The sequence below is a fragment of the Amblyomma mixtum genome, chromosome 1, assembly GCF_055824585.1.
Source record: "Amblyomma mixtum isolate Tamu chromosome 1, ASM5582458v1, whole genome shotgun sequence".
NCBI lineage: Eukaryota > Metazoa > Arthropoda > Arachnida > Ixodida > Ixodidae > Amblyomma > Amblyomma mixtum.
Genome location: NC_143012.1, coordinates 14,750,039 through 14,762,335, shown reverse-complemented (window position 1 = coordinate 14,762,335; position 12,297 = coordinate 14,750,039). Strand labels below are relative to the sequence as shown.

At 51.9% G+C, this 12,297-nt stretch overlaps 1 long non-coding RNA gene across 1 annotated transcript in view; it reads left to right on the top strand.

Moving 5' to 3' along the window:
• The window catches only part of LOC149365532 (uncharacterized), a 32,467-nt gene extending 20,370 nt beyond the window's left edge, over nucleotides 1–12,097 (top strand). Inside the window, exon 3 of the long non-coding RNA XR_016292241.1 lies at nucleotides 11,976–12,097. This is a non-coding gene — a long non-coding RNA (uncharacterized LOC149365532). The remainder of the gene's footprint in view (nucleotides 1–11,975) is intronic.
• The last annotated feature ends 200 nt before the right edge of the window (nucleotides 12,098–12,297 follow it).

Here is a 12,297-nt window from a genome sequence, read left to right as displayed (position 1 = left end):
CAGCTAAGGGCGATCGCATGCCGCGCGGCCAACCAAAGGGGTTAAATCACGCGCAGCGCAACACGAGGAAGGATGGGGTATACGCGGAGCACATCTTGACGACGCAGGTCGCACATCGATGGCTCATCGCGCGTCGTCACCAGCAATGGCCGGCGATGACGGAGAACCAGCCAGATCAGGCCCTCCCGAATCCGGAGCCCGTCGGCGCCGCACAGGCGGGCTACACGACTCCGGGGGTTCGGGCCTGGACTCAAGCATACATACTAGATGCGCACGTTAAAGCACCCGCGTTCTTGGGCCCCCGGCAAAGGCCGGGGCGCCCGGGAGCCAAACTCTACGCACCTTTCTGCTGCCCGAGTCGGTGGCGATCTCTCCGCTCATTTCCCGCTCGGGACCTCTCGCCGAAACAACGCCCCCAACTGTCACTCGGAGTGACCCAATGGGGACGCGAGGTCGAAGCGGGAAGAACGGAAGGGAGGGTGATTTACTGCGGTTCTCGGAAGAGCTTCCCTTGCAAGGGAGGACAAGCAGCGCGGCCGCCCGCATTCCGCTCGCGGACACCCCACGGGGGGTCCCTCTAACGAACGAAACGGCGGAAGCGGGCGCACACTCGGGTAGCCCAAGAAGCTCAATCCCCACAATGTCCATGTCTGCTGTGTGCGCAAAATTTTCCATCCACTCCGAGAATACGGGCCAAGGTTTCGCTGACGTCTTTTACATCAGGAATTCGTATATGTTTTTTTGCCGATGGCATCGGCTTGGACTAGTCGTTTTAGGTCTGACTAATCTCCTGTTTTATAGTTAAATCCTTTAACTTACGGGCTTTTCGAAACAACTACTGCAACAATCTGTGTAGAATTTTCTAGGTGTAACTCAAAATATACGCTATCTAGTTGGGGGTAAACCCAAAATTTATTTAATATTAAATAAATTTCCTGACTTTACAACTTTCTGAATCAGACTAAAAAAAAATCTCTGCCCCTCCCGTAACCGAGAGTAGAGCAAGCATGAAATGTTTACGGGCATAACACATTGGTTGTAGACGGTACTAGTGAAAATCTTGAAATGGGTCTTATGTTCAACACACCACACATACTATGCACTGGTCCATGTGCACGCAATCATTTCCTGTGTGTCTCGGGAATCTCTTCCGCTCTGCCTCGTCAGCTGTATCCGGTTTCTGTTTGCCTTTCATCTTTGTAATCGCTGTTTTCATTCCTCGGTTATTTGAACCACTTTGCTTATGTGACACTGCTGACGTCACCACTAGATTACGTCACACATAATTGATGACAAAGTAATGACGAATTACAAATTAGTGACTAATTACTGATTAATGACTAAATACTAATTGACTGCTAATTAATGACGCTTAAGCTTCGCCTTTAGGAGAGGAACGCGATAGCATGTAGCGCTGCCAGGCAGTCCACGGAACACCACCACCCTTTCCGCGCGTTGCCTTGCCCTTTGAACGCGACGCTTTTTGAGGAAAGGAAATGGCGCAGTAATTCTCTGTCATCTCGGTGGACACCCGAACCGCCGTACAGGAAGGAGGAACGCCATCACCCGTTAGGCGCGACGCCTTGCCCTTTGAACGCAAGGCTTTTTGAGGAAAGGAAATGGCGCAGTAATTCTCTGTCATCTCGGTGGACACCCGAACCGCCGTACAGGAAGGAGGAACGCCATCACCCGTTCGGCGCGACGCCCTGCCCTTTGAACTCAAGGCTTTTTGAGGAAAGAAATAGCGCAGTTATTCTCTGTCATCTCGGTGGACACCCGAACCGCCGTACAGGAAGGAGGAACGCCACCACCTGTTCGGCGCGAAGCCTTGCCCTTTGAACGGAAGGCTTTTTGAGGAAAGGAAATGGCGCAGTAATTCTCTGTCATCTCGGTGGACACCCGAACCGCCGTACAGGAAGGAGGAACGCCACCACCCGTTCGGCGCGAAGCCTTGCCCTTTGAACGCAAGGCTTTTTGAGGAAAGGAAATGGCGCAGTAATTCTCTGTCATCTCGGTGGACACCCGAACCGCCGTACAGGAAGGAGGAACGCCACCACCCGTTCGGCGCGACGCCTTACCCTTTGAACGCAAGGCTTTTTGAGGAAAGGAAATGGCGCAGTAATTCTCTGTCATCTCGGTGGACACCCGAACCGCCGTACAGGAAGGAGGAACGCCACCACCTGTTCGGCGCGAAGCCTTGCCCTTTGAACGCAAGGCTTTTTGAGGAAAGGAAATAGCGCAGTAATTCTCTGTCATCTCGGTGGACACCCGAACCGCCGTACAGGAAGGAGGAACGCCACCACCCGTTCGGCGCAACGCCTTGCCCTTTGAACGCAAGGCTTTTTGAGGAAAGGAAATGGCGCAGTAATTCTCTGTCATATCGGTGGACACCCGAACCGCCGTACAGGAAGGAGAAACGCCACCACCCGTTCGGCGCGACGCCTTGCCCTTTGAACGCAAGGCTTTTTGAGGAAAGGAAATGGCGCAGTAATTCTCTGTCATCTCGGTGGACACCCGAACCGCCGTACAGGAAGGAGGAACGCCACCACCCGTTCGGCGCGACGCCTTGCCCTTTGAACGCAAGGCTTTTTGAGGAAAGGAAATGGCGCAGTAATTCTCTGTCATCTCGGTGGACACCCGAACCGCCGTACAGGAAGGAGGAACGCCACCACCCGTTCGGCGCGACGCCTTGCCCTTTGAACGCAAGGCTTTTTGAGGAAAGGAAATGGCGCAGTAATTCTCTGTCATCTCGGTGGACACCCGAACCGCCGTACAGGAAGGAGGAACGCCACCACCAGTTCGGCGCGACGCCTTGCCCTTTGAATGCAAGGCTTTTTGAGGAAAGGAAATGGCGCAGTAATTCTCTGTCATCTCGGTGGACACCCGAACCGCCGTACAGGAAGGAGGAACGCCACCACCCGTTCGGCGCGACGCCTTGCCCTTTGAACGCAAGGCTTTTTGAGGAAAGGAAATGGCGCAGTAATTCTCTGTCATCTCGGTGGACACCCGAACCGCCGTACAGGAAGGAGGAACGCCATCACCCGTTCGGCGCGACGCCTTGACCTTTGAACGCAAGGCTTTTTGAGGAAAGGAAATGGCGCAGTAATTCTCTGTCATCTCGGTGGACACCCGAACCGCCGTACAGGAAGGAGGAACGCCATCACCCGTTCGGCGCGACGCCTTGCCCTTTGAACGCAAGGAGACGCGCCTCAGCAGTCGGGAAGAGCGGACGTGTCTCACGTCGGCTCCGCCGAATTTTATGATCCTTTCCCGAAGCATTTGCCGAAGCGCTGCGACACCATCTGGCTACACTTCCAGAACAACGAGGAGACCACCCACCCTTGTTCAGGTGGGACCGTTTTCTCAAATCCTTCGAGAATTTGAAGACCAAGCGGATCGCGCGAGTTGCTAAGCCTAACAGTTAGGCCACGACTCAGCTGCCCGCCGCGGCTCCGCGGGCAAATTCTGCCGCAAACCATGACGACCCTGATGGGATACGACCCGGAGGGGATGCAGATTGTCACCATGCCGCAGGCGAAAACCCCAGTTTTCGACAAGGTTACGGAGGCGATTTTCCAACGCAAGATAGAAGAGTGGGAACGCGCATCAGCCCGTGACAACCACTCGGCACGGCAAAAAGGTCGAACGCCAGATGGACGCGTCACCGCGGCAGGGGATACGCCGCTGCAGCAGACGCCCCGCACGCAAGTCAAGCGTTGGAAGCCTCCTCCGCAGCCGCGTCTGGACAAACAAGATGCAGTGATCATAATCAAACCTAAAGGAACGCTGGATCTCAGCAAATTCAGGGGAAGCAACGCGGTCGGAAACGCCTTGCACATTGCTGCTGGCGTCGACAAGGGCTCAGCCGAGCTCAGCGTTTGGCCCATATGGGAACAGAACATCATCGTCGTCGGGGTGCGAGACGCCCAAATAATCAGAAAGATCCTGGCAATTCACGAAATTCAGCTTGGGGACAAGGCACAGGCAGTGTACTCCTACCTCCGCCCCTCCGACGACACTTGCAAAGGAGTAATACAAGTGGACCCGAGGGTTTCCAACGAAGACATCACGAACGCGCTTCGCTCCCCGGACGCACCAGTGGTGAGCGTGAGAAAATTAGGTTCCTCCAACGTGGCGGCCATCACGTTTGAAGGAAGAAAGGTTCCGTTTCACGTCTTCTACTATGGTGAAGCGGTTCCAGTACGCCTATACAAGAAAACAACGCCAGCCTGCGCACTGTGCGGGAAACTTGGACACCGGGCGGATGTTTGCCCTTGCCCTTCGAAGTCAAGATGTCCGCAGGGCGGTCAGCAAGATGTTCCAGAATCCCACGACTGCCAACCCAAGTGCACGGTCTGCGAAGGTCCACATCCCATGGGGTCGAATCAGTGCAAGTACAAGTACCGAACATCACAAAAAACCAAGCCCAAGACAGGAGAATTCAACCACCGGTCAAGATCCAGGCTTCGGAACCGGTCCGGCAGCAGAGGTCCATCGAGCAGCGGGGACCGACTGACCCACCAGGACCAGTCCAGCAACAACTCAGCACCACCCGGCTCACGCTCTTCAAGCAATGGACCTGGGACTACCGATAATGTGTCGCACAACAACGGCAGTCGTCCAGCCGAGAAGACAACAGGACCCCATAACAAGGAGCAGCGCAACGGCAGCAAGGTGAGCTGGGCAGATGTAGCTGCCTCCTCCCCCGAAGCGTTGGCTTACAAACGACTTAAAGCAGAGATTGAACAACTAAAATCAGAAAATAGCACATTGAAACAGCAGTTAGTCATCGCAGTCAATCCAAACAACACATTACCTCCATCGACGCAACAGGCATGTCCGATGGAAGAAGATAGGGCAGAGCTACACCCTCCGTCTCCACACCAGTTAGATGCTGGCACCCCCGAGAGGCAAGCAACTACACCAGACGCACCCCACCAGGCACCAACTCCGCAGGCACCACCATCGCAGGCACTAAAGCAGCAATATACAGAGCACCCCCAAACCCAGGAACGCATCACTCGCTTGGAAAAAACAATTCAAGACCTCATTGAAAATAAATTACAAATTATGATCGAGACGACAATCAAAAGTATGTTCGAATCAGTTATTAAACCCATGATGGAAAACCTCGAACCAGTTTTAATAAGGATGCAATCGCAGGAGATCAGAATTGACCGCAAACTTCAGGAATTATCAGATGGTTCTCACAACAGAGGCACAAAGCTGCAGGGTAAAATGGGAACTCGTCGTCTGCCAAGCACTCAGTCAGATCTACAACCTGAGGGCGCACCACATGATGAGGCACAAGTTTCTAGTGTTCAGCATGGCTCCACAACGTAGACATAAACTTACTATCCTACAGTGGAACTGCAGAGGACTAAAACGGAAGAGGGAAACATTACAGCAATACATAGACTGTCATCCCGATACGCCGCAAATAATAGCCCTGCAAGAAGTGAATATGGAGGCTAAGGTCAGAGGATACTCAACACATCAAACAAATCCCTCGACATGCATCTTGGTCCACAAATCATGCACGGCAATAACTGTAGACCTTAATCTAGACAGCGACATTGAATATACCTTCATAAAAATACTGCCACAGCACAGAAACAGCAAGGGCACCTATATACTCAATATATATAGTCGCCCCAAACAGCACCGCGTAGCCTTCGACGTGATCTTTCTTAAAGCCCTAAGAGAAGCCCAAAAAGCTCCCCTAGCTATAGTTGGCGACTTTAATGCTTCTAGCCCCCTATGGGGATACCCCAGGGAAGACACGAAAGGCAGAAAACTAGCATCCGCCATCGCTGACATGGCCCTGACCCTACTCACGGACCCGCAGCACCCGACGCGAGTCGGCACCAGCGTAACGCGGGATACTTCTCCCGACCTCACGCTCGTCCGCAATGCCCGCAACTATGAGTGGCTCAATACAGGAGAGACCCTAGGCAGCGATCACTACGTGCTGCAGACCATCTTCGAAAGCAACAAGCACAGCAAACCACGAGGGCAAGCCAGAATTACAGACTGGGAGACATTCAGAAAGGACACCAAACTAACCACATCCGAACAAATAACCAGCTACGAAGATTGGGCGGCTTCCATTCTCGACCTTAAAGAAAAGCTCACAAAGTCTCTTGCCACCACGGAGGACCACCCAGCTGTTGACAACCACCTCCTACACCTTTGGGAAGCAAGACGTAGTCTTATAAAACGGTGGAAAAAACAAAGACACAATCGGAAACTAAGACTTCGAATAGCCAAGCTTACTATTCAAGCAGACCAATACGCATGGGACCTCGCTCGCACCAATTGGCTAACGAAGTGCGAATCCCTCAAAGGCCGCCTAGACACCAAGGCTACATGGAACCTTCTGCGATGCCTAATTGACCCTCCGAAAGCGAAGAGTGAACAACACAGAAATTTGCATCGAGCCCTACACAGCTTTCAAGGCACGGATCATGAACTCGTGGATGAACTCACGCGTCGCTATATCTGCACCGCGCGAGACCCACAACCCTACAATAAGGAGTACCGTGGGGAACCGAACGAAGACCTAGACAGAGATTTCACTTCAGAGGAAATCATTGCAGCACTAGCAGATATGCGCCGAGGCACAGCCCCGGGACAAGACAAAATTACTCTCGGACTTCTGGCCAACCTCGGCACGGAGGCTCTGCAGCAACTCACGGATTACATAAACGAATGTTGGCGTACCGGCACCATTCCACAAGCATGGAAAACAGCCAATGTACACTTTATTCCCAAACCCGGCAAGAAAATCAGCATTGAAAACCTGCGCCCCATATCCCTCACGTCGTGTGCAGGCAAACTCATGGAAAAGGCAGTCCACACCCGTCTCTCCAATTATCTTGAGGACAATGAGCTACTGCCACACACGATGTTTGGATTTCGGGCACACTTGTCCACCCATGATGTGCTTCTGCAAATCAAACGTGAAGTCATTGATCCCGCACGCACAAACAGTAACCGAGCGCTTTTAACACTTGACCTCAAGGGAGCGTTTGACAATGTCAAACACTCCACAATCCTGAACAACCTCCACAGCATGAACTGCGGACAGCGAGCCTACTCGTACATCTGCGATTTCCTTACGGACAGAACCGTCAACATCAGCACCGGCTCAAAACACACAACGCAAGTGAAGATGGGCACGAGAGGCACTCCGCAAGGGGCAGTACTATCCCCACTTCTCTTCAACATTGCACTCCTAAATCTCCCACCTCTTCTCAATCAGGTACAGGGCATACGCCACGCCCTGTACGCTGATGATATAACCATCTGGACAACCACGGGAAGTATGGGAATGATTGAAGAACAACTACAAACCGCGGCGACAACAGTTCAAAATTATGCCCGGGCGTGTGGACTAACGTGCTCACCCGAAAAATCCGAACTGCTAGTCTTCCGTCAACGCAAGAATCAAGACACCATCAATATCCGCGTAGACAACTCACCCATCAAGGAAGTTCAGACCATGAAGATACTGGGTCTGTACATAAATAACAACGGCAACAACCTTTTTGCCCTCCAGAAACTACGGCTCGTGAGCGAGCAAGTCGCCAGGATGATCGCCAGGATAACGACGCGCAAATCGGGGATGCGAGAAGACGATACTCTGCGACTGGTGCAGGCTTTCGTTGTAAGCCGCGTCGTCTACGTAGCGCCCTACCTCCGCCTTAAGAAGCGTGACATCAAAAACCTCGACATCATAATCAGAACTGCCTACAAGAAGGCCCTGGGACTCCCTCTTGCGACATCGACGGACCGGCTCTTGCGACTGGGTGTGCACAACACGATCGATGAGCTGATAGAGGCACACCTTACGGCGCAGGTGGTACGGCTCTCCACAACTCGAACTGGCCGACAAGTCCTGAGTGATTTAAACATCAATTGCCCCCGACAGCTAGACACCAAAACCGACATCCCAGCCTCATGGAGAGGACAACTCAAGGCAGCTCCACTACCCAGGAATATGCACCCTGATTTTCACCAGTCAAGACGACAAGCACGAGCCGAAGCCATGAAAAGACACTACGGCGGGCGCGAGGGCGTGTTCTATGTCGATGCTGCGGGTCCCGAGCAGGGAATGACGGCCGTCGCGGTAGTGCACCAAAATACAACAGTCGACGGACTAGTACTGGCTAGCCAGGACATACTGGCTGCGGAAGAAGTGGCGATTGCTCTAGCTGCAACACACACTAGCTCAATATACATTCTCACAGATTCACAGACAGCGTATCGCAATTACCTCAGGGGCAGGGTCGCACCGCTAGCAGCTAAAATCCTGCAAGATAGCTACATCCGTGGCTACCAACCCACACACAAACACTTAATATGGGTACCAGGTCACCAGGGCATCCCAGGGAACGAGAGCGCACATGCCTCAGCCCGAGCATTTCTCCCCCGGGCACCCAGTGCGGATGCCGTGGAACCTCCTACCCCACTACTAACTTACAATGACATACTTCAGCACTTAACATTATCCCGTCGGGTCTACCCTCCGCCGGCTAAGACACTAGATAAAGGGGAGGAACAACACCTCCGAAAGCTACAGACCAACACTTACAACAACCCACGAAGACTGCATGCCATAGACCCGGAGTCATTTGACTCACAATGCAAATTCTGCGGGGAGAAGGCGGACCTGTACCATATGGTATGGGCCTGCCAACGAAATCAGGCGATCACTGTTAATAACCAGCCAACGCAGGAGGGGTGGGAGGCAGCTCTGTCCAGCTCGGACGGAAAGAGTCAAAAGCAACTCATCGAAAGAGCCCGGACAGCAGCCTACGCCAATGGGGTTCCGGACTGAGAGCTCCAACCACGGCTACAACCTCCTAAACCATTTCATTAAAATATTTTCACCACCACCACCTTTGAACGCAAGGCTTTTTGAGGAAAGGAAATGGCGCAGTAATTCTCTGTCATATCGGTGGACACCCGAACCGCCGTACAGGAAGGAGGAACGCCACCACCAGTTCGGCGCGACGCCTTGCCCTTTGAACGCAAGGCTTTTTGAGGGAAGGAAATGGCGCAGTAATTCTCTGTCATCTCGGTGGACACCCGAACCGCCGTACAGGAAGGAGGAACGCCACCACCCGTTCGGCGCGACGCCTTGCCCTTTGAACGCAAGGCTTTTTGAGGAAAGGAAATGGCGCAGTAATTCTCTGTCATATCGGTGGACACCCGAACCGCCGTACAGGAAGGAGGAACGCCACCACCCGTTCGGCGCGACGCCTTGCCCTTTGAACGCAAAGCTTTTTGAGGAAAGGAAATGGCGCAGTAATTCTCTGTCATCTCGGTGGACACCCGAACCGCCGTACAGGAAGGAGGAACGCCACCACCCGTTCGGCGCGACGCCTTGCCCTTTGAACGCAAGGCTTTTTGAGGAAAGGAAATGGCGCAGTAATTCTCTGTCATATCGGTGGACACCCGAACCGCCGTACAGGAAGGAGGAACGCCATCACCCGTTCGGCGCGACGCCTTGCCCTTTGAACGCAAGGCTTTTTGAGGAAAGGAAATGGCGCAGTAATTCTCTGTCATATCGGTGGACACCCGAACCGCCGTACAGGAAGGAGGAACGCCACCACCAGTTCGACGCGACGCCTTGCCCTTTGAACGCAAGGCTTTTTGAGGAAAGGAAATGGCGCAGTAATTCTCTGTCATATCGGTGGACACCCGAACCGCCGTACAGGAAGGAGGAACGCCACCACCCGTTCGGCGCGACGCCTTGCCCTTTGAACGCAAGGCTTTTGAGGAAAGAAATGGCGCAGTAATTCTCTATCTCAGTGGACACCCGAACCGCAGCACTGTACAGGAAGGGAGGAACGCCACTACCTGTTCGGCGCGGTGCCTTGCCCTTTGAACGCGAAGCTTTTTGAGGAAAGGAAATCAGGCAGTAATTCTCTGTCATCTCGGTGGACACCCGAAGCGCACCGTACAGGAAGCGCGCCGTTCATTCACTCCCACCTTTTTCCCTTCTCTTACGGCGAAATTCAGGTGTCCACCGACCGAGATATGCGGGAGAGATACATTTCCTTTCCTCAAAAACCAATTTACCGACGAGCAAGGCGTAGAGCCGAACGGGCGATGGCGTTCTGTGGACTCCCTGGCAGCGTTGCAAGACGCTGTCGCGTTCCACACAGGGGCGAAGCTTAACATCTTAACCATACATCAGTGGCACAAGCAGTAACACCGCGCTTAAGGCTTTCGCCTCACCGCACTTTAGGTCAACAAACCGCCCCCCTGCACATCCCTGAATGTTTTAACCACTTTCTGTCTTTCGCTGCGTGAAGCGCCGTAGCGCTAGTTCGCTATTTTAGGCCTTAGCGACCAAATCAGCTGCCTTGTCCAATCCCCCACAGCGGGTGTGCGCCATTTATTACCTGAGGAGAACAATAAAGCGCTCAGAGAGACAGGTGTAGGTAACGACGAAAAACGAGTGATAGCTCCAACTTAAGGTTATTCGAAATATCGTTCGTAAGGCGTTTGAGAAAAAGGTAAACCAAAACATGGGCTTACAAAATAGAAACACAAATCTAAATGTCATTTTTGCACACGGTTAGGGCACAGATAGCAAATTCTTTTTTTCGAAAGAACACTTACCGCCGCACTTACACAGTCGGTGCCTATCATATTTTGGACACCTCTGGAATTTCTCGTTTGATCTGCGTAGGGTTTCCGTCAACAACCACAGACCTCTCGAAATCAAGAGCACAGTGGTCATATGCTTCTATCTCCATGATAGCAATAAATCGCAAGGTTTTCTGGCATTTGACGTACCGTCTTTGCAGAAAGTAACTAGGCTGCATGGTTCGCTTCTCAGTCGCATAGTGGCGCGCTTATGCCACTCCTCAAGCTCTAAGTCACCGTAAGGTAAGGAGAATCCATGTCCTCACCTTTAAAGACCTTTTGATATTTAGAGAAGCCGTAAGGGCTCTACTATGTGACTGAGAAGCAAGCCGTACAGCATGGTTGCTTTTGACAGATTGCTGGCATACAAGTGCAGACAGTAATTTAAACATCGTCTCCTCTGGTCAGCATACAGACAACAGCATGATAAACATATTTCGTAGAAAATACCTTCTGCACTATCCACATTCATGCTGTCGTGTCGTGTCTTACAGTCCACTTTTCGGTTCCCCGATGGTTTCGTCAGCCTACAAAGCCTGTCTAGTTTGTGGGGGGCTGAAAGAACAATGTGGGAATTCCCACTCTGCAGTCATTTTATGACAGTCAGACACTGAGTGGATGATGACGATGATGATGCCCTGAGGCTTAATGGATGCATGGTAGATCTACTACCTTTTCCTTGTCCACACTGTCGCTGTTATGTTTTTCTAGCTTTTTAAGGATGTCCTCTACCACGGCACAAAACAGATGGGTTTGGTAGCCATTCGACTTCAGCAGATTAATATACCTGAATATACAGTGCTCATACAGTCTGGCGAGGGCTTCTATAGCGGGTTCCAAAAACAAGTTTGCACAATGCCCGTTTTTAATACGTTTAATTAAGTGCGCCGAAGCAGAGGTAACAAACAGGATTTTCTAGCGAAGCAGGAGTAACTGGCTTCATTTTTTTTCTGTTTTAAAGAAAACGAATTATTTTTTCGTCTAAATAATATATTCAGGCCTTCAGAAAGAGAACTTTTAGTTTTCCAACGTGAAAGTCCGGCGGGCAAGTTTTCACAACGATGTAAAAAATTCTGTTCAAAGCGCCAAGTATGTTACAAACAGTGACATCAAAATCTGTGTTTTACGCGCCTCATCTGAAACGTTCGCTGAAGCCTTTAAATTGAGCGCGCCCGTCAACGGTAAGCGATTCTGAGTTCGGCGCCCGAAGTGTGCACTTGTGGCTATCGCTGGCGCCAAGTTGTTCTCTGATTGCGGCCACAAGGTCGCCCAATAAGCAGTCACTTCCCGATAGCCTTCTGCCTGTTGTCCAGGTCAACGTCCGGGCTCTCCCCCAGGCCATCAGTACTTGGCTCACGGTTGCAAGATGTGCCATCGGTTCTCCTCATCATTCTCTACGGTAAATAATCAGCCCCACACTAATACACATTCTTATTCCCCCAGATAAATTTCTTAACATGCATTCACTACAGCCCTTGTTTTTGGGGAGACGCCTGCAATTGCTTGTACGAAGAGAGCGCGCGTATTTCAGAATTTCATTCCGACACATGACTCATATGTCTTGACAAATCTAAAAGCCATGTTTTGTTTCCTTTGGGGGTGGTCTCACGCTGCCTGCAAAGCTTTGTTAAGTAC